The 13323-nt window shown below is 45.0% G+C and overlaps 1 long non-coding RNA gene across 1 annotated transcript in view; it reads right to left on the reverse strand.

Moving 5' to 3' along the window:
- Positions 1-12953, reverse strand: part of LOC126252962 (uncharacterized) — a 503805-nt gene extending 490852 nt beyond the window's left edge. The window contains exon 1 of the long non-coding RNA XR_007545871.1: positions 12652-12953. This is a non-coding gene — a long non-coding RNA (uncharacterized LOC126252962). The remainder of the gene's footprint in view (positions 1-12651) is intronic.
- Positions 12954-13323: the final 370 nt, after the last annotated feature.

Consider the following 13323-nt stretch of genomic DNA (forward strand, 5'->3'; position numbering starts at 1 on the left):
TTTTATTTCTTACCGAGAAATCAAGTGCCATGTTTCATAGTCCTAGCTTCAGAATTGTCTTAGAGTGACATATTTTCATGAAACCTTCCATCCCCTATTTCACCCCTTTAGTATAAGATAAATACCCTCTCCAAGTTTCAGGCTTTTATCCCTAGCGGTTGATATGGGCGATGATGAGTCACTGAATTAGACAGGACATCCTCCTTTATAAACTGACGGCAAAAAATCGCAATACCAGAAAAAGTTGAGCAACATAAACAAAAGTTCGTAGGCGTATTTCTGCATTTGAAAGACGATTTCTGTTCAAATTTCCCACCAGTTACATAAGAGTAGCGCCATTAGAGCCACTATGAGGATGCAAATCAGGCGTGCCTTAAATACACGCTGTAACAGTCCTGAGAATTACTTACCCTCGAGGTTGGTCGTGGTGAACTTATGTTAGTCAAGAATACCTTTAACACGACCGAGACGCTGTTATTAACACCTCACTAATTCGAACGACGCCGTGTGATATGGCTACGAGAACCTGGATGTTCCTTCCGCGAAATTACGGAAACACTTAGCAGGAATGTAGCCACTGTATATGATTGCGGGGAGCGGTGGTCATGAGAAGATGACCGGCGTCCGGAAGGCCACGTGGCAGTACTGAGAGGGAAGACAGCTGTGTTCGGCGTAAGACTCTGGCTCATCGTACTGCATGCAGCAATTTGAACAGCAGTTGGCACCATACTGACACAGCGAACTGTTACAAATCGGTTACTTCAAGGACAGAGCCGAGCCAGACACCCTGTATCGTGCCTTTCATTGATCCCAGACCACCGTCATTTGCGCCTTCAATGATGCCGAGAGCTCATTGGAGGGCAGGAAATCTGTTGAGTTTTGTGATGAAAGCTGGTTCTGCCTCGGAGCCAGTGATGGCCGTTTGTTGGTTAGAAACAGGCCACTTGAGAGCCTGCAACCAAACATGTGCGCGTGTTAGACACACTGGACCTACACCTGAAATTATGGTTCGGGATGCGATTTCGTAAGACAGCAGTAGCACTGTCGTGCTTACCTATACACCCTGACTGCAAACTTCTACGTCAATCTGGTGACTTGTTTTGCAGTGCCATTCATGAACAGTATTCTGGGGTATGTTTTCCAACAGGATACTACTTGCGCGCATACTACTGTTGTAACACAACATGCTCTACAGAGTGTTGACATGTCCCTTGGCCTGCTCGGTCATCAGATCTGTCTCCAATCGAGCACGTATGGGACATCATCGGACGACAGCTCCAGCGTCATCCACAACCAGCAATAATTGTCCCTGTATTGAACGACGAAGTGCAACAGCCAGTGAACCCCATCCCACAAACTGACGTCCGGCACCTGTAAAGCACAATACACGTACGTTATTATGCTTGCGTTCAACATTCGGACACCTGTACCGACTATTAATGAACTAGCATTTAGGATTTGCAATTGCTTATTTCGTGCATGTGTAGAGACAGGTTGTTGATCGTCATGGTCACCTAGAATGTAGCGCAGTGGCAGTCGCAGATTAGCTTGTAGATCGCATGAATGGCAGTCGCAGATTAGCTTGGAGATCGCATGAATGGTTTTACAGGTAGCCCTTCTTTTGATGGATAGGTGATGCTTACGACTCGGCTGGAGTAGGTAATGGTGGGAGGAGGTATGGGACTGGTCTTGCATATAGGTGTATTACGGGGTTATGAGCCATGAGGCAAGGGGTTGGGAGTAGGAGTTATGTAAGGAAGGATGAGGATTTTGTATAGGTACAGTGGGCGGCGGAATACCACTGTGGAAAAGGTGAGAAGGCTAGTGGGGTTGGATGGTAGGACTATGGGAGGTGGTGGGTGACCAGGAAGATACCGCACAGGAGATGTGTGTGAACAAGGTTGGGATGGTAATTGCGGTCTGTGAAGGCCCAGTGAGACTCTTGGACTATTGTCAGAAGGACTGCTTGTCACTACAGGTGCGACAGTCATGGTTGGCTAGGCTACATGGAAGGGACTTCTTAGCATGGTATGAGTGGCAGCTGCCGAACTGGATTTATTGCTAGTGGTTGGTAAGTTTGATGTGGGCGGAGGTACAGGTGTTGGCGGAGGTACTAGTGTAGCCATCTTTGAGGTGCAGGTCACCATCGAGGGAGGTGGGTTGAGAGGAACCAGGAGAAGCGAAGGGGGAGAAGGTGTTGAGGCTCTGGAGGAACGTGGATAGGGTGTTCTCACCCTCCATCCACATCTCGAATATGTCATCGATGAATCTGAACCAGGTGAGCGGTTTGGGGTTTTGGATGGTTAGGAAGAATTGGTTTGGCACAAGATGCTGCCATATGGCTGCATATTGCCATACCCCAGATTTGTTTGTAGTTGATACCTTCAAAAGAGAATTAATTGCAAGTGAGGACATAGTTGATGTTGACGATCAGGAAAGAATTTGTAGGTTTGGTATCCAACGAACGTAGGGAAAGGTAGTTTCCAGTAGCAGTAAGGCCATGGACGTTATGGACGTAAGCATAAAGCAAAATAGCACCGATAGTGAAAAGCAGGGCACCTTTATCATGTAAATATAGCAGTCTGAGTCAGGAGATGTACAAATCTGTTGATATAGAGAAAAAAAACTATTTTCAAATAGCTACCATTATCTTCTCAGCAGTTTGGGCAATATCTGTTAACTATCAGGTTCAATAAACACAAAAGAAAATATAACGGTCTATTTTATAGGTCAAGAGCGATTTCACACAACCGATGCCTGTTGTAAGTTGCCACGTTCAGCTTAGAGGATAGCTATTGTGCATTCGATAAGTGCCTTTCAAAGAATCCATAGTTAAATCAAGACCGAGGCATCTCCTTCAAAACTGTGAGTTCGTAATCAGTAACATTAAAAAATCATTTTAATAATGCAGGATCTATAAAAGGTCTTTGACAGATCTGTAGATTATCCTATAAGATATAAACAGTCATTTAATGTAAGGCTGCAATTAAACATAAATCAGCGTTCATCTGAAGAAAGAGATTTAACACTTCCTTATAGTACTCATATTCTAAAAGCTGTTGTGTACATGAGACAATAAAGGTAGTTGTCAACAATTTAGGTTTTTGCTATACATTCAAACAAACACTTAATCTCGTAACATGTACGGTGCTACATCGACACTTGACATCTATGCTGCATCGATGAACGTACGAATATACAGGGTGATTCAAAAAGAATACCACAACTTTAGGAATTTAAAACTCTGCAACGACAAAAGGCAGAGCTAAGCACTATCTGTCGGCGAATTAAGGGAGCTATAAAAATCATTTAGTTGTACATTTGTTCGCTTGAGGCGCTGTTGACTGGGCGTCAGCGTCAGTTGATGCTAAGATGGCGACCGCTCAACAGAAAGCTTTTTGTGTTATTGAGTACGGCAGAAGTGAATCGACGACAGTTGTTCAGCGTGCATTTAGAACGAAGTATGGTGTTAAACCTCCTGATAGGTGGTGTATTAAACGTTGATATAAACAGTTTACAGAGAATTGGTGTTTGTGCAAAGGGAAAAGTTCTGGACGGCCGAGAACGAGTGATGAAAATGTAGCACGCATCCAGCAAGCATTTGTTCGCAGCCCAGGAAAATCGACTCGCAGAGCTAGCAGAGAGCTGCAAATTCCACAATCAACTGTATGGAGAGTCCTACGAAAAAGGTTAGTTATGAAACCTTATCGTCTGAAATTGATTCAAGCACTGTCTGCAGCTGATAAGATTAAAAGAATCGATTTCTGTGATTTTATCCTTGCTCAAATGGAAACAGATGAATCTTTCGTTTCAAAGATTGTGTTTAGTGATGAAGCAACTTTCCACCCTAACGGGAAAGTCAACCGTCACAATGTCTGTATATGGGGCACTGAGAATCCGCGGGAAACAACTCAGTATGAACGTGACTCGCCTAAGGTGAACGTTTTCTGTGCCATTTCAGCCAATAAAGTTTTTGGTCCCTTTTTCTTCGAAGGTGCTACTGTAACTGGACTACAGTATCTGGAGATGTTAGAGAATTGGCTGTTCCCTCAGCTCAAACAAGAAGCACAACAATTCATATTTCAGCATGATGGAGCGCCACCACATTGGCACTTATCTGTCCGTAACTACCTGAACGTCAACTACCCGAGGCGATGGATCGGCCGCCAGGCAGCCCGTGACAGAGCACATCATCAGTGGCCTCCAAGAAGCCCTGATCTTACCCCCTGCGATTTTTTCTTATGGGGGTATGTTAAGGATATGGTGTTTCGGCCACCTCTCCCAGCCACCATTGATGATTTGAAACGAGAAATAACAGCAGCTATCCAAACTGTTACGCCTGATATGCTACAGAGAGTGTGGAACGAGTTGGAGTATCGGGTTGATATTGCTCGAGTGTCTGGAGGGGGCCATATTGAACATCTCTGAACTTGTTTTTGAGTGAAAAAAAAACATTTTTAAATACTCTTTGTAATGATGTATAACAGAAGGTTGTATTATGTTTCTTTCATTAAATACACATTTTTAAAGTTGTGGTATTCTTTTTGAATCATACTGTATTATATTTCGCACATTTGTTAATTTTTTCAGATTGTTATTTTTATTATAATTGTGTTAACTCATATGATCCACATGGTAATTTTATCTCTCTAAAACATCTGATGATAAGTTAGTGAGAAACTGATAAATAAAAAAGAGTTACCATTTACACTTTTTTGACATAAAATTTTATTAGAAACGATCGCTGTGTGAGCCAACAGACGCCGTACGAGTATCTAAAATTATTGTGCGTGTTAATACTGTGAGACATCATGTGTTAGTTTTTACTTTGTGAAGACATATGGTACCTACCTCGCAAGAGACAGTGGGCCTTGTTCAAGTAGGTATCTTGTAAGGCTCGGCGATACAGATAACCCGACCGTAGGCCCAAGCATTAGTGGAAACACAACTGGCTAAAAACAAGACTTCGTCGAGGAACCTTAACTACGTACTGCAAGTTGAAACACACATCTCGCAAACAGTATAACGTCGGCGAGTCCTTGAAAGTCAGCAAATGTGACTGGGTGTGCCAGCTATAATCCTGCAGCCTAACACCTGACTGACGCAGGGAACTGACATTAAACACCAGTAAGATTAAGAGGCCCATCATATACTCAAATTGATCCCTTTGATAAAGACTCGGGTTTGTTCAGGAATGAGACTGTTGTTATCAGCAAGAGAGTCATTGTCGGTGCCTGGTAACTACCCAAAAAACAAACAAGTCCTTATGTCCATGCCTGTATTGCCGTAGCTGCCAAGTATAGTCCACCAATTACTCTACTTCAAACCACACTGTCGTAAAGGTCTTTTTCTACGAGGTTTGACGTGGGACTCCTTCCTTTCTGCCGTAAAGCACTACCCTAGAGAAGATTGATGCCTATAATCTCCTAGATGGATCCATATAAATTAGTGTACGGATCCAGACGTGTGGGAAACCTCGCACATCCGTATCCTGTGAATCCTTTATCGTAACTACACCATTCGCAGTAATAACAGTACAAGACTTTATATGGTGGTCAACATGCAAGTGCGGGACATCGCTTCTGCTTCTCAATGCCCGCGACATCGATATCTGGTGACGATAGATTTACCTGAACAGAGAAAGGGAAAGTTGGGGTAAAGTGGCCAGAACGGGAAAGGTGACCACTGCATATTTTATTGTCCTGAAGAGCATTGCTACCTGCGGAGAATTGCTCATGCTAATTGTATACACCATGATCATTCTTAGTTTGACAGAGGAAGCCTGCTCATGCTATTTTTTTGTGCGAACTCTTTTAATTTACATTGTTGTGATGAAAGATAACTCGTTTATAATTTTGTTGTTATCTCATTTAAAAAGAGTGTAAAACATTTTTTCAGTGTCAGTGGTTAAACAAGGTATTTTGACTTACAAATGTAGTTCCCTGTTGTTTCTTTCGTTTTGATAGTTTCATCCGTGATCCATTTTTGCCCCTATGAGGATCGATCAGGTAATGTGGCCACACTACTCCCTAGTGAAATGTGGGAAAGATGTCCACTTGTCCGAACAGTTCACTTGGTTCAAATGGTTCAAATAGCTCTGAGCTGACATCTGAGGTCATCAGGCCCCTAGAACTTAGAACTACTTAAACCTAACTAACCTAAGGACATCACACACACCCAAGCCCCAGGCAGGATTCGAACCTGCGACCGTAGCAGTCGCGCGGTTCCAGACTGAAGTGCCTAGAACCCCTCGGCCACTTTGACCAGCAACAGATCACTTGTAATCTGTACGAAATGTGTAATACTCCAATAAGAGTTCACACTTCAGTATATCACGTACACTACACGGGAAGTTCCGAAAGTAGCTTTCGTCATTGTTTTTGAAAGGGAAGATGTTACACCGGGTGGCACAAGAAAACGACATGTCAGTCCACGGACGTTGCTGTTTCAGCGACGGCGGCAATGGCGGAGGAGTGACCCGTGTGGAAAGCACCGAAGAACAGAGTGCCCGAGGGTATTCGAGTACACATCACGATGACAGACGGACGTGAACTGTCATTGTGGTTCCAAATGAAATGCGTGTTGTTATCCGCTACGAATGGTCACGTGGTACTATTGTGTTCGTTATCCATGAACGTCAACAGACCACGTATGGAAAAGAGATTTTGTCTCTCCAAATGGTCACTGCAGTTGAACGTTCATAGAAGGAAGGCAGATTGGGAAGGATAAGGTCAAAGTGGGCGTCCCTTTACATCCTCGAATGAAAACAACATTGCTAGAGTCCAGGACATAGTGTTGATTTCCTGCAGCTAGAGACCGTCTAAGTGATACGCTACTGCAACAAACTCACAAAACTCTGGTCCGCCTTTCGGCGAAAGGGACCAGGGCTGTTGAGTGACAACGCAAAACAACACACTGCAAGGCTCACACAAGATCACTTCGGACGGGAGAGGTGGAATCATTCGATATACAGCCCCGATCTTGCCGCACCGAACTTTCATCTGTTTCCTGCATAGAAAGCCTCTTTCACTAGACGTTACTTCCAAACCAGTGCTGAGACTGAACAGGCTGTATGACAATTTCCCACATCCCGGGACACCGAGTTTTACCAGAGAGGTTTTTTTCAAACTGATTGCACGCTACGACCTGAGTACCAATATCGGTGGCGACTACGTCGAAAAATATTGAAACATGTATAGTTCATGATGCCATGGTGTATTTGTGATGATGAAACCCATTCCCAAGCGTTCCTCTAACTACAGACTGACTTCTGAATCCTTTGTATACAAAGGTGTGAAAAACTTAAGGAATTTGCTGTAGCTATAGTACGGAAGGTAACTAAAGAAACGCGAAATGAGACGAACATAGATAACGTTTTTTGTTGAAAGACAATAAATACATCGAAGTCACAGTGATTTATGATGGTCCCCTGGACATTTCAAAGGCGGGACACGGTGCTTAATAGGGTGTGTAATCATAGCGGCTGGCAATCCATGCTCTGCCACGTGCTCCCATTCTGGCCACAAGATTGGTAAGGAGTTTCTGTGGTAGGGCGTTCCATGTGGAGCGTTCCACTCCTCTACCAGCGCGGTAGCCAGTAGCTGGATGGTCGTTGGTGCATGTGGACATATGTCTCCCGGACGCATTCCATATGTACTCGATGGTATTTACGTCTGGTGAAGGTGCAGACCAGTCCATTTGCCGAATACCCTCTCGCCCCAAGAGCTCCTCCACATGCACAGTTCGAGGAGGTCGCACATTGTCGTCCATAAAAATTAAATGGTTCAAATGGCTCTGAGCAATATGGGACATAACATCTGAGGCATCAGTCCCCTAGAACTTAGAACTACTTAAACCTAACTAACCTAAGGATATCATACACGCCCATGCCCGAGGCAGGATTCGAACCTGCAACCGTTTCGGTAGCGCGGTCCCAGACTGAAGCACCTAGAACCGCTCGGCCACACCGGCCGGCCATAAAAATTAAGTCAGGGCCGAATGCACCCCTGAAAAGACGCACATGGGGAGGGAGTACAGTGTCACAATAACATTGATTAGTGATGGAATCGTGTTCAGAGATTTGGAGGTCAGTACGACCATGCAACATTGTCTCTCCATACCATAATATTTGGACGACTAAAACAATAACGTTCGACGACGGCGAGAGATTGGAACACATAATGCACTCTGCTCTGTTACATTTGCGCTAATACGAATATTCGATTGACTGCAGTCTGCTGCAGCGGCTTGGTTTTGATGCAAGCACTAGGACATCAAGAGAACGTGTCCGGAAATCAGAGCAACAATCATGGGCCTTTGCTACGATAGAAAATGCTATTGAAGCGGGAAAGAAGGATAAGATCCCTTCTTCAACAGCAAATAAATTTCATGTTCGACATAATACGCTGAAATAAAGAGTTCTTGGGAAAAATATACAATAGGTGTCAAAAGATTAAGGGTACCTTATGGTGTGCTTTCAGTAAAGAACAAAAACAAGAGATCGTTGATTATGTTTTTGAAATGAAAAAGAGAATTTCTGGATTTTTGAGGAAAGGTATATGGAGATGAGCATTCTAATTGGGAGAGCGAAGAAAATATCGCATCGTCTTAGAAGAGAGCCGGAGATGGCAGGCAAAGGCAGCACCATAATAATTAATTAGCAAGGTCAACGTAGACAAAGTTTCTGATATCCTTGAAACACTGCTAAAAACGATTTGATACTCCTCATCACATTTATAATGTGTATGAAACCGTTGACTGATCAATTCAACAACAGCAAAGTGTTTGCACCTAAAAGGCAGACGCCAAGCTGGTGGAGTTACTTCAGTCAGAAGAACGTTGCTGCCCACTTTCGGAGTATATACATCCATGCTGTGCCATTTTATGCCCTTAGGAAGGAAAAAAGTGCTCATTACGTAAGGACTCAGAACAATGAATGTTGATCATACTCATTATACATATTTTTACTTATAAATATTTAGTGTGATACCTTATAATACGTAGATTCTAAATATGTAAGCAACAAGCTTCTATCAATACCCATGGTTTGGCGAAAATTCAATTTCCTTTAGAATGTCCTCGTCACCCCTTCTTTCCCTAGTCATGGTACACCATAATAATTGAACGTGGAAAGGCCAGTGCCTGCACTACCTCGAAGGTGTAATATCCCAAGGGTCGCGTATCCACGATCTGGGGGCTATCGGATGTTGCTGCTGTCTTGTATCTTCCCTGATCTCCAGCCTATGGCGAATACATGTCCACCTTACATCAGAAACAGGTCACACGCCGAACTATAGCAGTCCCCAGGACATGAGGAGCGCCCTCTTACCCGAAAACACAGCAGTTGAGTCCCATAACATTTCACACACATTTGAACATTTTTGAGACTGTCTGGTCAGTGTGGTCAAGGCTGGTTGGTTCAAATGGCTCTGAGCACTATGGGACTCAACTGCTGAGGTCATTAGTCCCCTAGAACTTAGAACTAGTTAAACCTAACTAACCTAAGGACATCACAAACATCCATGCCCGAGGCAGGATTCGAACCTGCGACCGTAGCGGTCTTGCGGTTCCAGACTGCAGCGCCTTTAACCGCACGGCCACTTCGGCCGGCCAAGGCTGGTGGATGGCAACTACGTTCCTAGCTGTTTGTCTGTACTAGGGGTGTCCTGTTGGCCTACACGTCAGTAAATAGCTATCACCTACAGATGGCCGCGCGTGGTAGCAGCGAGGCCATAGGCGCCTTGTCACGGTTCACGAGGCTCCCCCTCGTCGGAGATTCGTGTCCTCCCTCGTGCATGGGTGTGTGTGTTGTCCTTAGCGTAAGTTAGTATGAGTTAGTTTAAGTAGTGTGTAAGCTTAGGGACCGATGACCTCAGCAGTTTGGTCCTGTAGAACTTACCACAAGTTTCCAAATTTTCCTACAAATGTCACAGATGGCAGAGCCGTAAGAAGTTCCCGTGCATTGTACCTCCGAGCTCCTTGTTCCTCCTGATGTAAATTTCACCTAGTAATCTCAATAAAACTTTCCATCACTACTCAATAAGACTCCTCGTAAAGTCTCTACGATGGCACCTTCCTTGCTATCTCGTGAAGAAAATCTAACGATCCTGCTTAAGTTTCCGCTGAAGCGACCCCAAGGTGCTCATTGTTTGGGTAGATAAATATTCAATGAGGCTTCCAGGGCAGGGAGCGACACGCAGCCGGCGGTCACGCCGAAGACATCGATCGCGCCGCCAGCGGCCGTCCCCGTCCGCCGTGACTGGCAGGCCCTCAGCTACCCGCCAGCCAGTCAGCCACTAGTGGGAAACGACGCGCGCGCCCGCCTCTCCGCTACGCCATTTGCAACGTGGCGGCCGGTGCCAGCTAGTCTGCAAACGCGGCCGCACGCGCCGCCCCGGTCCAGAGGGCGCGCCGTGAAGTGGGCTGCCGCACAATCTCTACCCATCTGGCCCGCTTTAAGAACCGACGACTCGCTGTCACAAGAATCTGATGCTGTATAATTGCCGGTTAGTATGGTGGTATTTCGGCTGTGTGAATTCTGAGTTCGTGTCGACAATGAAAGATCATAACGTCAGATTATGTGATAAAATGTACTGAATCTCTTCTGTGGCAGTCCAGTGGATGGATTAAATTTACGAAGCATCTTCTACAGCTCTCATGTTCATGGATAGCTTCTCTTTACACTTGTCAGTTTAAAATCATATTGACGTGATAATCTCATTATGAACACTAACGTAATTCTAAAAGTAATTCATTTTTTAAGTCACCGGCTACTTTTATAGGTAACAGTCACACACGTTACTGTGAGCAATTCCTAAAGGTAAAATCCTGAACACATGCTCTCAAGTGATTCCAAAACGCAGTTCTTTGAAGCAGCTGGAAAATATGTGGCGCCAGTAAATTACGAGGGCGTGCTAAAAAGTAATGCCTTCGAATTTTGTATGTAAAATCACTTACAGCTTTTTAAATAAAACGAATGGCATTAACATGTTACTTTTTTAGTCCGGGTGACAAACACATTTCTGTCAATGAGATACAAGCTTGCTATTACCGTCTATGTAGAAGACTTCGTTGACGGAGCCACAGCTTTACTGCTTGCTCCGCTTCGTCACTATAAAAGCCAAGTCTTCCTAAGTTCTGGAAACAGATGCAAATCGCATGGGAACAATTCGGGACTATGGTGGATGGTCGATGACAGTGAAGCCAAGGCGTCGGATTGTTGCAGATGTCTGCTGCGCTCCTGTGTGATATGGCATTTTTATCTTAAAGGGGAGAATGCTCCATGTATGAACGAACTCTTCGAATTCGAAAGTCGATTACAGCACGCTGTTTCTCACGCACCGACATAGTTACGTTAGACCGTTATACGCTACAATTCGGAATCCGTGGGGGCAGAGGGCTGCAAAGATGTACACGTGAAGTATAAATGTGTAGAACGATGGTAAAGTTTGGTTTATTTAAAAAACCTTAAGATTTTTCACACAAAAACTCCAAGGAATTACTTTTCAACACGCCCTCGTATTTTTTGTATTTTATAGATTTTGCTCCATTACAAGCCGTATTACGCCAACTCTCATACTATTTCATTTCATTTTTGTCTTGTATTTAGAGGTTGTGTTCAAGGTAAAGTAGAATTTAGACGTTAGTTAGTAGTATCGACATTGCAAATAGGGTTGTGGCAGTGGCATTTTTGAAAATTACTCTTCAAGTATGAATAGATGATAAAACAAAGCAGCGTGGTAACGACGTTCTCATTCTCGAAACTTACTAACATATGAATTTTTGTAACAGTTGAGGTTGCAGCGCATGTTTGTGTCACGTTCTCGTTAAGTATATCTTGTGCAATACACTCTAATAACATTTCCGTTCTTCTAGGAAATTTACTGATTAGCGAGATAAAGCACAAAACGGTCCTAGCCTCTTCGCTTCCCCGTATCGCATATGGCACACGGAACTGGTGACGTTTACCTGCAAATAGAACCCATTTAAGGCAAATGATATGCGTGCCAACACTTTGCTCATTTTCCACGAGGTGTCATTAGCAACTGCAAAGACTTTCAGCGCTCTGTATCGTCACTTACACGTAACAAAAATATTACATGGATAAACAGTTTTCTACTGCTAGAACGGAAGAGGTTAAAAATCGAACACCTTTGACAATGGCGTGATTTCGTTTAACAGTGACTGTTAGTTAGCACTGATTAACAAGGTTACTGCCTCAAACAAACTGGCGAAAGTTGGCGCGAGAACATTTTGTTCCTACAGATGTGACAGTTGGTTGGTAAAGTAAGCTTGCACGAAATGCTTCCACGATAAATATATACAAGGGATAAGTATTTGGCTACGATTCAGGAACAACTCAAAGAATTTAGATACTTACGCGAATTAACAGGAAAACTTAGTCGTAAATACGTAGATTTACGAGATGGATCCTATAAGAAATGTTCTTGACGGTACCTATTTGTCCTACAATTGATGATCATGTTGTCGTTTAAGAGCATAATTGGTCAACATTGTTGTGAATTAAAACTTTGTGACATTCGTAGCTTTGGTCAGTACCACGCTGTGCTAATACAGCCGAGGATGCTCAACGACTGAGTGAACACACATTCAAGGATGTCGAGAAACGACTAACTTCCGCAAAATGCTCACCTAGATGCGGATGCTGGCGGCAGCAGACAGGTATAAGAGCGCAGAGTCCCGAGCGCCGAAGCTCTTCAGCACAGACGTTCCTTTGTAGATAGTTTCATCGTCAGCTACACGTGGCAGACGTTGTGTCGGGAACTGTCGACTGCCCTGATCCGAGCAGTGGCTGTCCACTGGCGTCTCACGGAGACGAATCGACCAGAGGACACAGGCTAGGTAGTGACGACGGTAGTGAGGAGGTCGCTGCGAGCCAGCGACCGGCGCGAGTTTACCGCAGCGCAGCGCAGCGCGGCGCGGCAGCGGCGTTGGCGGTTGGTGGCGCGCGACGCGGGCACCGACTGGGGGCGGTTGGCTAGCGCCAGCGGCTGCGGCGACGCCGGCGGCGGCGGCGGCGGCGGCGGAGGGGACCACAGCGCCGCGGCGCCTCGCCCGGGACGCCCCCCTCCCTCCGGCGCATGCGCACACCGCGGCCACCGGCGCTGCCGCCCGATGCCAGAACCACCAGTCCGGCGCCTCTCTGTTTTCCTCTCTCGTATTTGTTCCAGTCGTCCATTCCATGCGAGCGTGAGAGGCTGTCATTTCCAGGCAAGAAAGCAGCTAACCCGCCGCCGCTTGCCGCACACTGATATACGACGACGAACCTTTAGAACTTCCAGAATACACACGCAAGTTGTAACG

The sequence above is a fragment of the Schistocerca nitens genome, chromosome 4 (assembly GCF_023898315.1).
Source record: "Schistocerca nitens isolate TAMUIC-IGC-003100 chromosome 4, iqSchNite1.1, whole genome shotgun sequence".
NCBI classification, from domain to species: domain Eukaryota; kingdom Metazoa; phylum Arthropoda; class Insecta; order Orthoptera; family Acrididae; genus Schistocerca; species Schistocerca nitens.